The sequence below is a fragment of the Rhipicephalus microplus genome, chromosome 6 (assembly GCF_043290135.1).
Source record: "Rhipicephalus microplus isolate Deutch F79 chromosome 6, USDA_Rmic, whole genome shotgun sequence".
Lineage (NCBI taxonomy): Eukaryota > Metazoa > Arthropoda > Arachnida > Ixodida > Ixodidae > Rhipicephalus > Rhipicephalus microplus.
Genome location: NC_134705.1, coordinates 6,805,095 through 6,817,440, shown reverse-complemented (window position 1 = coordinate 6,817,440; position 12,346 = coordinate 6,805,095). Strand labels below are relative to the sequence as shown.

The following is a 12,346-nucleotide window of genomic DNA, read 5'->3' as shown; positions in this document are numbered from 1 at the left end:
ATTTGTAGCAGAAATTGCTTGAGTATGTGAGTAATGTGAGTCCAGCTAAACCACTGGTCCTGCGAGGATGTACAGGCACTATTTTACAACTCAAGATGACACAAACCACTGCATCATAGGCCCTTACAAAAGTAAGTGTGGGTACCGCAGCCTGCAGTTGTCGACGTACGTAAATAACACTTTCAGTGTTGACAGAGTACACGTCTATAATGCCGAAACTGAATTTCAATATTCAATTCAAAAACAAAAGCAAAAAAACCAGCTTTGACTCTCCCTATAGCTTCATTGTGCTACAGAAGAAAACCATCCTTCTAGTGGGGCATACATGTTGCAGGTGCCTATTATACAAATGTGTATGTTGATTTTTCAGGCATTTTAATGTGACTGGTGTGCTCGCATAGGTATCTGTGCATGACAGCCGTGCCTGTGGCGAAAGCCTGCATTTGTTTCTACTTTCACAGCAAGAGCAGATGATCGCAAGAACTTCGACAAAGGGAAAAAATTGTCAACAAACCCATTTTATTGCCCTCAATGGTTCAGCTGCGCTTTCCATATATATACATATGGCAAGCCGGCGAGACCCTGGTGCACAGCTCACTACGTATTAAGCCATCTATTGCAGAAAGAGCACAGCCTTATTGATTTGCCTACCAGATCTGGAGACCAGTTCATAGGCTTCTTACTTTTCCACTGTGGCATGCACCTCTGATGTTGGCAACATTGCAGAACTCCTCCCATGCGATCAGGTCGCCATAAGTTCACACAAAGTCATGTAGGTCAACAGCGCCTGGTGTCGCTCCATTGAAGCTGAAATGCCAAACAACACTGCACGTAAGCAAATTGTGTGAGGTCTTGGCATGCGTTTGGACAGAATCACATCAGCAAGAAGTTAGGCAGTCTGCAGAACATCTATCAAAATTATGGCACTTTATATGTCATGTGCTGACGTAGTTGCCAACAGAAGCATTAGCAAAAAGTATTTTCTTGGAGAAAAAGTGATTTTGCTATCATTATTGTTCAACAACGTAAACAGCAATGGTTGCACCAATGCCTTTTGGCAAATACCCAAGTGCCCGGCTTGTGAAATAACCGGCGCTGCAATTTTTTTACATATACTTTCTTACGTAGTTTAGGAGTCTAAAAAAGTCGCATATTACTAACATGTATTGTGGGAGTGCTTTTAAAATCTCTTTGCTGTTGGGAGAGAGCAAACACCTTGTAGTTAATTAATGTTCACCTTGGACGTTATATTTCTTTCTTGCTATGAGAACTTCATTTTTCAGGGCTTCCCTTATGGAGGGGTTCAACTGTAAATGTGCTCCTCTGTGTTCCAGCTGCTGGGGTGCCTGCTACGTTCAGCCATCAAGCAGGCAAGCAGAGACCCTGAGGCAAGCCACAATGGAGCATTACAGCAGCAGCACCAGAGAGAAAGGACCACAAGAAGCTTCGATTCCAGCGTGGTGATCAGTCAGAAAGGCTGGCACAGTATTGGAATAATATAACTAATTTCCGAGCTCTTTCCACAGACCCTACGCTTGCTGCAGCCCCTGCATATCCATGCAAGGAAATGTGGTCGGACGTTGCACGGAAGTCTGATTTTGCTACCATACAATGACACAGTGCGTTGTCAGTGACACCTAAGGTCGCAGAAACAGATACTGCTCATGGGTACCCTTCACTGCCATTAACTGCAGTGGCAAGCACCAGGGCTCCAACTGTGACTGTTTTCGCTCAAGTAAAACGGCGCCCTGTGCGTGCTTCTGCACTTGTAGGTGCTGTGTGGATGCAGCACAAAGTGAAGAAGACTGGGCGTACTGCTGTGCGACTGTGCTCTGCTGCTTTTGAGCAGAGCCCACCTTCTGACTGTGGGCCACCTGACGCCTGCACTGTAACATCCACGGTGAGCCCCCAGTCAGAAGGTGTGGTTCTGCGCATGGGCAGCAGTGCGGCTGACACCAGTGCTTCCACACCTCGTGGTGATCTCCGTGTAGAAAAGGAGGTTAGAGTCGAAAATAAGAAAGGGCGCAGTAACAAGAAACCAGTTTCTCCTGCTCCTGTCAGTGGTGCAAGTGTGCACCAGAAAGTGACGAAGACTGGGCGTACTACCATGCCACTGTGCTCTGCTGCTTTTGAGCAGAGCCCAGCTTTTGACTGTGGGCCAGCCGACGCCTGCGGCGTTAACGTCCACGGTAAGCCCCTAGTCAGAAGGTGTGGTTCTGCGCAAGGGCAGCAGTGCGGCTGACACCAGTAGTTCCTCACCTCGTCGTGAAGACCCTGAACAGGAGCAGAAAGCAACATCAGCAAAATTGTCACACAGCCATATTTGCACAGGTGGAGGAAATCTTTCTGTAGGGAGCAAATTCAGCACTTATAAGGAGTATAAGCTAGCTTTCAAGGATGGAAAAGTGAAGGGTTCCATCGGATGCGTATTGAAAGATAATAATAATAATAATAATAATAATAATAATTTTTATTTCCATCAGCGATGGAGGAGACTGCGGGTAAAAGTTGCTTGAAGGCACAAGCAACTTGACAGAGGCCCGCAGCCACCCCTACAGTGCAGGCAGCGATGGCAAAACATTCACATAAAGAGAAAAAAAAATCACAAGAAACACATATTCGGAATACAGATATGTCTAAAAAAACACATCAGTAAGGAAGAATGAAAAAAAGCAATATTTTACACTATTTACTATGTTAGCATGAATTGATGAAATGCTCGCGCAGTGTTCGTGCAGAGGTTATTTTCAATTCAATGTGTAATTTATGAAATGAATTTAAAAGGGTTGGCAGCGTGTATGATAGCTTCTGCATAGAATAGCTTGTCCGCGCAGTGACCACCTTCCACTGTTCTATGTAACGAGTGCCGTATGAATGGGTGTTTTTGGCAAGATGAGATAACTCGTGGAAAAACTTTAGGTTTTCTTTTATCTCTCGTTTGAACGCTATACTTAACTTGTAATTGTATAGGGTAAACACGCGGATGACATTTCCCTTCAAGAATAAATCTGAAGTATGGGAATTGTAGGGTACATTGAAAAGCGCCCGTAGAAATTTTTTCTGCAGTACATGAAGTCTTTCAAGATTTGTATATGTCGTCGTACCCCATACCAAAAAACAATAATACAAGGAAGAAAAAAAGAGCGCATTGTAAACAAGAAGCTTTATTTTAAAAGGTAATATCAATCTGTGACGCGCCATCATACCAACCACACGAGATAGCTTGCCTAAAACTGATTCGATGTGTAAATCCCAAAGCATATTTTGTGTGAAGGTAACTCCCAGTATTTTCACACTACTCACTATTTCTATTGCTTCATTTGTGTAAAGAAGGGTGATGTGTTCGCAGGTTATCTGCTTAGATTTTGGTCTGAAAATCACGGCTTTTGTCTTTTTAGTATTAATTTGCAAAACGTTTGCTGCTGACCATTCTTGGAGCGCCCTTAGAGCAGTGTTGGTGTTATTCTGAAGGCTACCAAGTTCAGGTGACGAAAAAAATAGGCTAGCGTCGTCAGCGTACATAACGTATTTCGCATCACTGTAGATATTTACTAGGTCATTGATGTAAACTATAAAAAGAAATGGGCCGAGAATACTACCTTGAGGAACGCCTCTGCTGATGTGTTTTAAGTCTGAACGGTAATGCTCAATCTGGACGTACTGATGGCGATGATCTAGATACGACTTCACGAGGTTTAAGCAGTGCCCGCGAATACCATAGGTTTCAAGTTTTTTAAGTAGTATGGAATGATGGATACAATCAAATGCTTTACTGAAATCAATGTAAAGGCCGAGCACAAGATTCTTGCTTTCAAATTGTGTTAAAATAAATTCTTTTTGTTGTAGCAAGGCTAACTCAGTAGAAAGGTGTTTTCTAAATCCAAATTGGGCTGTAGATATAAGATTGTGCTTATCGAAAAAATTAGACATTTGCACGTGTATAAGTTTCTCCAGCCCTTTGGATAATACTGGTAATATCGAAATAGGTCTATAATTTTTGATATCGTTTATGTCACCTTTCTTAAAAAGCACAGAAACTCTTGCGATCTGCATCCTCCTGGGAAAGATAGCGCTCGCCAAAGACAGATTAAAGATGTAGGTAAGATATGGACAAATTAAATCAAGCACATACTTAATTGGACGAACCTGCATGCCCTCAACGTCACAACTTGAGCTATTTTTAAGCGAAAGAAAAACTGACAGTACTTCAGACTCTGTAAATGGGCGAAGGAAAAAGGAAGATGGATTGCTATCAGGCATAAATTTTGTAATATCAGCAGATGCACAAGAATTAGAATTGCTCACAAAATAATCATTAAATGTATTCGCCAAATCATCGCCCCATATTTCGTGGCCACCAAGAAATAGCTTTTCTACACGTGGAGACGATTTACGGCAATTTAAGACAGTATTAAGCTTTTTCCATAACATATCGGGTTTTTTTGAGCAGCTATCAAACTCAGCTTGAAAATAGCATTTCCTGTGTGACCTTAGTACTTTGTTTAGTTTGTTTCTAAGCGACTTGTATTCTTTCAATATGCTTGGTTCCTTACTTTTAATGAACTTGTGATAAAGCGCATTTTTACACTTAATTTTTTGTAACAATTCAGGGGTTATCCATGGTTTTCTTATTTTTTTACCCAATTTAAACTTTTTTTGTGGGAAGCGACGCTTATACACACGAGAAATTTCATCAATAAGTTTACTGTATGCAATGTCAACGTCGTCTATTTTCAGAATTTGCGGAATATCGCTAAGTAGCAATTCAGCTCTAAAATTATCCAGACCTGTTTGTGTAATATTTTGAAAAGAAATGTACTGATGCTTTTCATTTATCGTGAAATTTTGCTTTCTTAGTAGAGCAAATATTGGGAGGTGGTCACTAAGGTCCCACGTTATTACACCACTGTTGGCTTTTGTAGAATCGATATTAGTAATAAATAAATCTAACAGTGTTTCGCTTTCAGTAGTTACCCTTGTCGGTACATAGATTAAATTTTCGCATCCGTTAGAAGTCAGCATGGTTAACATGGCCTTTTGTGGTGCAGAAATGGTCAACAGGTCGATATTAAAATCACCAGCAGACACCAAATAATCGCCAGTTTCTGAAACAAATGATAACAGCTGTTCATAGAAACAAAAGAAACTAGGAAGATTTCCACTTGGTGGTCTATAGCAAACGGAAAACATACAGTCATTCACACGAGCTGTTATTATTTCAAAATCATCACAACAGATACAAAAGTTGGAAAGCAGCTCGCAGTTTACGTGCTCTCTTAGCAACAGCATAACGCCACCGCCTCGGCGATTAGTTCTGTTTACGCAATACGATTGATAAGACGGAAATTTGAACAAATCACGATCATCCCTGCACCAAGTTTCACTAAGCATTACTGCATCAAACAGAAAATGAAAACCATTGATGAAGTCATTTATATCTTCTTCCTTGTTATAGAGTGAACGAACGTTTAGATGAAGGCACTTCAAGGAATGTGCGTGACGACTTGTCACAAAAGCGTCTAGCTCGTGTGGAAGAAAGGGACTTTGACTAGCCATTTTGAGGAATGAAATAATCTAGATACAGTCAGCAACTAGCAGGCTTAGACGGGAAAGTCGGTCCTGTGACGCACTACTAACACGGAATCGCCGTCAGATTTGCGCAGTAGGATTTTCCCGTTCTTGTGCCAGGCGTATTTGTACCGATTTTCCCTCGCCCATTCCTTAGCCTCTCGAAGCAGTTGCCGACTTTGGCTGGTCAAGTTCTCTTGGATGAACAGGCTTGATTTCTTTTCTCTCAGTTTTGACCGGTTATGCAGCCATTCGTCTCTAACAGATTGTCTGACATACCGAACGATTATACCTGGTGTTTTGCCAAATTTGCATGGGAGGCGGTGAATGGCAGCGACGTCTGCTGCGTCCAGTGCACAAACGTCAATCATGCTGGCAACAGAATTTACCTTTGCAAGCAAATTTTCACCTTCAGAGACGCTTACACCATGTATTTCCAAGTTAAACTTGCGGCTTCTCCACTCGAGCTCATTTAAATCGGCCTCAAGTTTTTTTGAAGCATCATCACTAGCGCAGGTGTCCTGTTCAAGACGTTCAAGTCTTTTCCGTATTTCTTTCGTATCTTTTTCTTGTGCGGCAAGCCTTGTCAACATCTCATCGTACTTGTCTGACATGAGCTGTATCGACCGCTCGATGTTTGGCACTGTTTCCCTGAGCGGCAACAACTCGTCTAACTTCTGACTTATGCCACTGAGAATAGATCTGATGTCAACTTCAGCTTCCGGCCTCCCTTCAGTGATCTCGACACTTTTTCCACTATCTTTGCACGTAGAGCAAACCCACTTTTGCCTAGCCGATTCGGACTTCTTTTTATACTGTTTTTCTGATATGCCTGCACATGTTCCAATGTGAAAACAGTGGCTACACTCGCCACATGCCACCGACAATTCATCGGATTTAATGGCATCGTTACATGTAGGGCATGCATTTAGTGTCGACATAGTACCAGGAAATGTAGCACACAGAACAAATACAATTCACTTGGCAGCAGCGGCAGCACAGAAAACTCGCTAAGAACAACAAAGCAAATTTGAACCGGGCGTGAACTAACCTGCGCAAACAGACGAAAATCAGTAGATCTGCCGGTTCTGCCACCGCTGCTGCCAAAGAGCCGCTGTCCTCAGGGTCGGTGACTTTTATAGTGAAGCTCGGTGATGGTGGTGGCCCCCAGCGGTAAGATCGTCGGTAGCTTCAGTTGGAGATATCAGTTGATCCGAAGAAATCGCGGCGTGAAAATGGCACACGATGCGATGAAACTTGATAGCAGGGAGATGGTTTCCACACAGGCCACCGACAGGAAGGCAGTGGTCGACGAAAAAAAATCTGCGCAAACAGACGAAAATCAGTAGATCTGCCGGTTCTGCCACCGCTGCTGCCAAAGAGCCGCTGTCCTCAGGGTCGGTGACTTTTATAGTGAAGCTCGGTGATGGTGGTGGCCCCCAGCGGTAAGATCGGTAAGATCAGATAAAAACCCATTGTGTATTGAGAAAGATTTAAACAAAGCAGACTTTCCGTATGTTCAAGTTAAGTTTGTCTGTTGCCACGCAGGGTATCCAAATCTGAGCGGACAAAATATTCGGCCCAATCAACGCTTCAACGGTACAGGTTGCAACATTGAACGTAAGCTTGCGCTGCGATTTCTCTACAGCCCTCTAATGAAGCTGTAAATTTAGCGGATGCGCACAAACATAAAATAGGTACCGAGATTTTTGTGTGGTACAATAATAATCGTGCATTAGGTGCTCCTGAAAAAGAGCATTTTCAGGACTTGAATTTTTGTAATGTGAAACCTAAAGACCTAAAGAATGCCATTCTGAGAAAAACGGGAAAACACGTTACTTCTCGTGATATTACAAACTTGAAGCATAGAACAGTTAAAAAATTCAGGACAATGCTCATCATGGAGCCCTTCTGTTAGAAAAAATCAACGAATTGTTTTCTGAAAAGTCTGGGTGGAAGGTTAATATTGAGAAGAATACAAAAAATGGTCTCTTGTGCGTACTGCTTCAATCAGAGCATATGGCCCAGTTACTGGAAAAATACCCCGAATTGTTGTTCTTTAATGGTACGTATAAGGTTAATAAAGAAGGATATATCTTGCATTTGATTCTGTTTGAAGATGGAACAAGCCATGGGACGCCTGTATGTTATGCATTTGTTCAGCGGGAGACATCAGAAATATTAAAGTCTTTCCTAGAAACATTTCTTTGTTTAAATCCTGTCGTGGAGGAGAAGTGCAAAATTGGGTAATGGACAAAGATTTAAATGAAATGAACAAAATTAAGCAGCTTCTGCCCAAATGTGGAATCTTGTTGTGTTCGTGGCACGTGTTAAAGTACTTACATACCAAAGCGATGCAGCATAAGCCCGACAGTCTAGATAAGAAGTATGTTAAGGATATAATTAGGAAACTGGTTTTTGCACATACTGTAGATATATATCAAGAGCACTTGCATGACTTGGAAGAAGCACTTGAAGATGACAAAGCCCTCCTGGAGTACTTTTATAAAAATTGGCACAGCTGCAAGAGCATGTGGGTTCATGTAGTTTAGGAAATAATACTAACAATCGAATGGAAAGCCATAATCAAAAGTTAAGAAATTATCTAACACGTGACATGCACTTAGTGGAAGCAGCGAAAGCTCTGATAAGGTATGTGACCCATGATGCGCTCGCACTCAGCCATACGCAATATAAAGAAATGAGAACTTGCATTGACACCAGTAAGGCTGATAAGTTTTGCATTGAGGTGTCATCAAAATGCACCGAATATGCTAGAAAATTGGTATGTAAAGAATATGGGCTGTTTATGAAATATCCAGGAGACTGTGTTGTCTCTGATGGCAAATGCACCGTTTTTGTTGGCAGTAAGCTTTATGAAGTTACTAATAATATGAGGACATGCATATGCACATTTAACGCGCAGTACCAAGTGTTTTGCAGGCCCATTCTTGCAGCTAGATCAAAAAATAATATGAAACTGTTTGATTAAAGTTGTGTGTCAAAGCACTGGTTTAAATCTGATTTTGTGCAGACCGGCCAGACAGTCTCACCAGACAAACTGAGCATTTTAACCACAAGCATGGTAAAAAAGGTACATCTAAAACTTGATAACTCAGAGGCCAGATATATATATGCATATGCACGTCTGTTGGAACTTTCAAAGGAAGCTGCTAATGTACTAGCCCAATGTAGCGCAACTGAACTTTGCGAAAAATTTAGCGAGTGTGAGGACTTTTTCCAAAATCTTGTTACTTACCCTGTGGAGATAGGTTTGCACAAGGCTCACCTACTAAGCGCAACCGCGTAGGGATGCGACGTCCTCCACTGCCGCTGCGTGCGACGACGCTGCGGCCGGGTTCGTCGTTTTCTCCGGCACGGCGTAGAAACAACGCATGAGGCAGGGAAAGAAGAACAACGAGTTTATTAACTTAAGATGCAGCCCAGTGCGACACTCACGAGCTTGCAGGCCAGGCGTATAGGGAACTCCGCAAGACCGAGCAAGTACGCTTGCCTAGGGCGCGACGACTCCCGCACAAGGGCCGAAGTCGAACGCACGAACGAGAAGGAGAAGCCGCCTGCTAAGCAGCGCATCGACCTCTCGTGGAGGCCTGAGAGCATCTGCCGCGACGAGCGAATCGTCGGGTGCAACACAGCTCGTAGCAGAGGAGGATGTCACGCGCACGCAATGGGAAATGGCGCTGCGTTGTGACGTAGGCCCGCGCGGCGCGCCAGTGTAGTGTGCCCGGACATGCCAGCGCGGGAAGAAGCCGATGGTTGACTGGCCTAGACCAAGAGGGGCCCTGGCAGCGATCTTGGCGGATTCCGGCGCTTATGCGCGCCCGGGCTACGCCGCTGGCGCGCGTGCGGCAGCTGGGAACGAGACGGCAAGCAGGAGGGCGCTCTCGATTCCCACAACCCTAGAAACAAGAAACATGATTCACCACTTCCTGAAATAGCACAAAGTAAAGAACAAGTTAGTGGGGAAGGAAAAGGCTTATAAAAGTAAAAAAAAGTAAGTAATTCGTGGAGTGTAGACCTGAATGACTATCTATAGGCCAAGTCTGTAGATGATGACACTACGAAGAAGGGGTCCACAGAAGATAAATCAGAACTGAAAGAGCAATCTGGTCAAGTTAAATCTGATTTAAAAGATGAAATTAACTTTACTATAGCCTCGCATGATGATAAGGTATGTCAGGTTCTAGCAAAGACATCGGACACTAGCTCTTCGCCTAGCGATTTTGCACAGCAACTGACAGCGCTTAGCATACCTCTAGTTAAATCCGCTCGCGGCCGACCACGTAAGAGATGTGCACATGATACGAAGCGGGAAGAAAAAGACTACGTTTGCATGTTTTGAAAAAATCTCAATTTAAAGAGGAGGCATCCGTGACAGTCATTGGTAGAACAATGGAAGAAATTAGTGATGCCATAGCTGACGCGATTTGAGGTCCAAATAATTGCAACCCGTACAAAATGAGTTCCTCTGATTTAGTGGCCTTACGAGGCACGGGATGGCTGTCAGATGCAATCGTAAATGCAGTGCTATTTATTATTTCGCGTCAGTTTCTTGGTCTGTGCAATTATCAGGATGTTCTTGGGGAGAGCTTGAAATTTAAGAAGCGAGACAACTTTATTCAAATTCTGCATATTCCTGGGCTTTGGGTTGCAGTGACAAATTATGGTGCCCCTACAAATAGTGTTTTTTTGTATGATTAGTTAGACCAGTACTATATGCCAAGTGTAGCAACTCAAGTTATGAACATAATGAGTCTAGCTTCTAACACTCTTACCATTCATGGTAAGGCAGTACAGCGACAAGAGAACTTTTATGACTGTGGCGTTTTTGCCATTGATAATGCATTCACCATTGCATCTGGCGTCGACCCGTGCACCGTTGCTTTTGATAAGACCTTAATGTGCAAACATTTAATATCATGTCTTGCAGACAATGAGATGGTTCATCTCTCTATTGCTACAATGCAAGTGCTCAGGGAAAACCAAAATCAAGTTGCTTTTTTGTTCCAAAGTAATATTTCATGTTTAAACCATCAAAAAAATCAGCCTTAAATTGAAATCATATAGTTCTATAGCTGCGGATTTGAGACCTCTCTATAGATTCCAACTCTAGGTTATTATTATACTCTGTCATTATCATTAGCATTGGTTATAAGCCTTAAACCACTTTCGATGTTGTTTGATAGAGAAAGAATATTGCAGCTGTACCTCTTTTTTCGGTTAAATGCTCGTGGATAAGTTTTTTAAGCAAGTAGAGTTGGGAACCACATTATCATGCAGAGGTGACTGCAGTTAAGGAATGTTTCACTTTTGCTGCTTGTTGCTACACATAAAAGTTCTTTATGAATGAAATGCAGTTGTATCTTAGTGTTTGCACAGGGCAAACTTTAAAGTTTTCTGCTATTCTCTGCACTTACACTATTGTGCACAAGAAATAATTATAGATACAATATTTTTTATCACCCTTACTCACATTGTTTTTATAAAAATAGTCCTAAGTTACCTATTTTCATAAACAGAGCTGATAATTTTGCCATGTATTTTTCGCCTGCTACTACATAATGTTAGAAAGGATGCTGGAAAAATTACATTTGTCATTTCTACAGAGTAAATGTCCTCGGCACTCGCTGAAGATAACAGTTGTCAGTGAAAACCTTGAAGTGCCACTGCGTTAGAATGGACCTTTGCAGAAATTGGCGCATGCCACCAAGGCTGGCTGCAAAGCATTACGTGAAGCCGGAGCGCCGGCGGAGTGTCGTCTGCTCCCGGAAGCGTTGGCTCACCTTGTTTCCCGCAGCGCGCGGGTGTACGGACACATTCTTGCGGGAATATTGCGCGGGATAACCCTGCTTCAATCTGCACTCACAGAAGAGGCACAACGCCGAGCAACATAAAGTCAGCAAACTTATTAGAGACCCAGGAAGACGCTAACATACCCAGGGAAGAGTCCATTGAATTGGAAACATTAATGGGGTACTGACACAAAATTTCGGCGCTGAGATAGCCTGAGGGGTCGATTCTCGTGAACATCCGTATATCATCTGCAAGATATCAACAGCGAATACAGCTTGAAAGGTATTTTAAAATAATTTTGAAGTTTGTGTGGGGAACCGACTCCATAGCGCTATAGACACACTCGGAGGTGACCCCGAGGTGACCCCCTACTTCCTTCACGTCACCAGGCTGCGGTCAACAAAACAAGCTTTGATGATGTCATAGCCGCCATTTTTCTTTTGCCGCCTTAGTTTCCGAAGTCTATATTTCTCGGCGGCTGGTTGCGAGTGCGTGGCCGTGGCGCACGCTTAAAAAGTTTTGTGTTTGGCGATATTCTAGTGCCCTTTCCTATTTGAAAGTAATTCTTGCTCTGAATCGTGCGGAGGTGTGTCACAGTTCTGTGTGCTGACGTTGTCAATAGTTGCACACGGTAGGTGGCGACTGTTGCACCCAATTTTGGAACTCTCTCAAACAAAAACTGATCGATAATTAGGGGCCTGCAAATAATTATATGTCACGTGCTGCAGCAAACAATGTGTCGTGTCATGACTAACAGCCCTACAGCAACGCACTGCAGCAGAAAAACACAAGGCCAACTTTTTTGTGTCAGTACCCCTTTAAGCGGCTTTCGCAGTGAGCCCGTTTGCTTTCTTGGTCGTATTTCCATATAGCGGAAGCTTTTCCGTTTTGTTGTATTTTCAGCATGACTGTACAGCTTTACTATTAGTACTTTATGTTAAGCACTATCACTCGTGAGACATGA

At 42.9% G+C, this 12,346-nt stretch overlaps 1 long non-coding RNA gene across 1 annotated transcript; it reads right to left on the bottom strand.

The window, feature by feature from the left end:
- Nucleotides 1-502: 502 nt before the first annotated feature.
- Nucleotides 503-7,274, bottom strand: LOC142764736 (uncharacterized). The gene is made up of 2 exons (XR_012883848.1): nt 6,620-7,274; nt 503-807 (listed from the first exon to the last, which is right to left on the bottom strand). It is a non-coding gene; the product is annotated as an uncharacterized LOC142764736 (long non-coding RNA).
- Nucleotides 7,275-12,346: the final 5,072 nt, after the last annotated feature.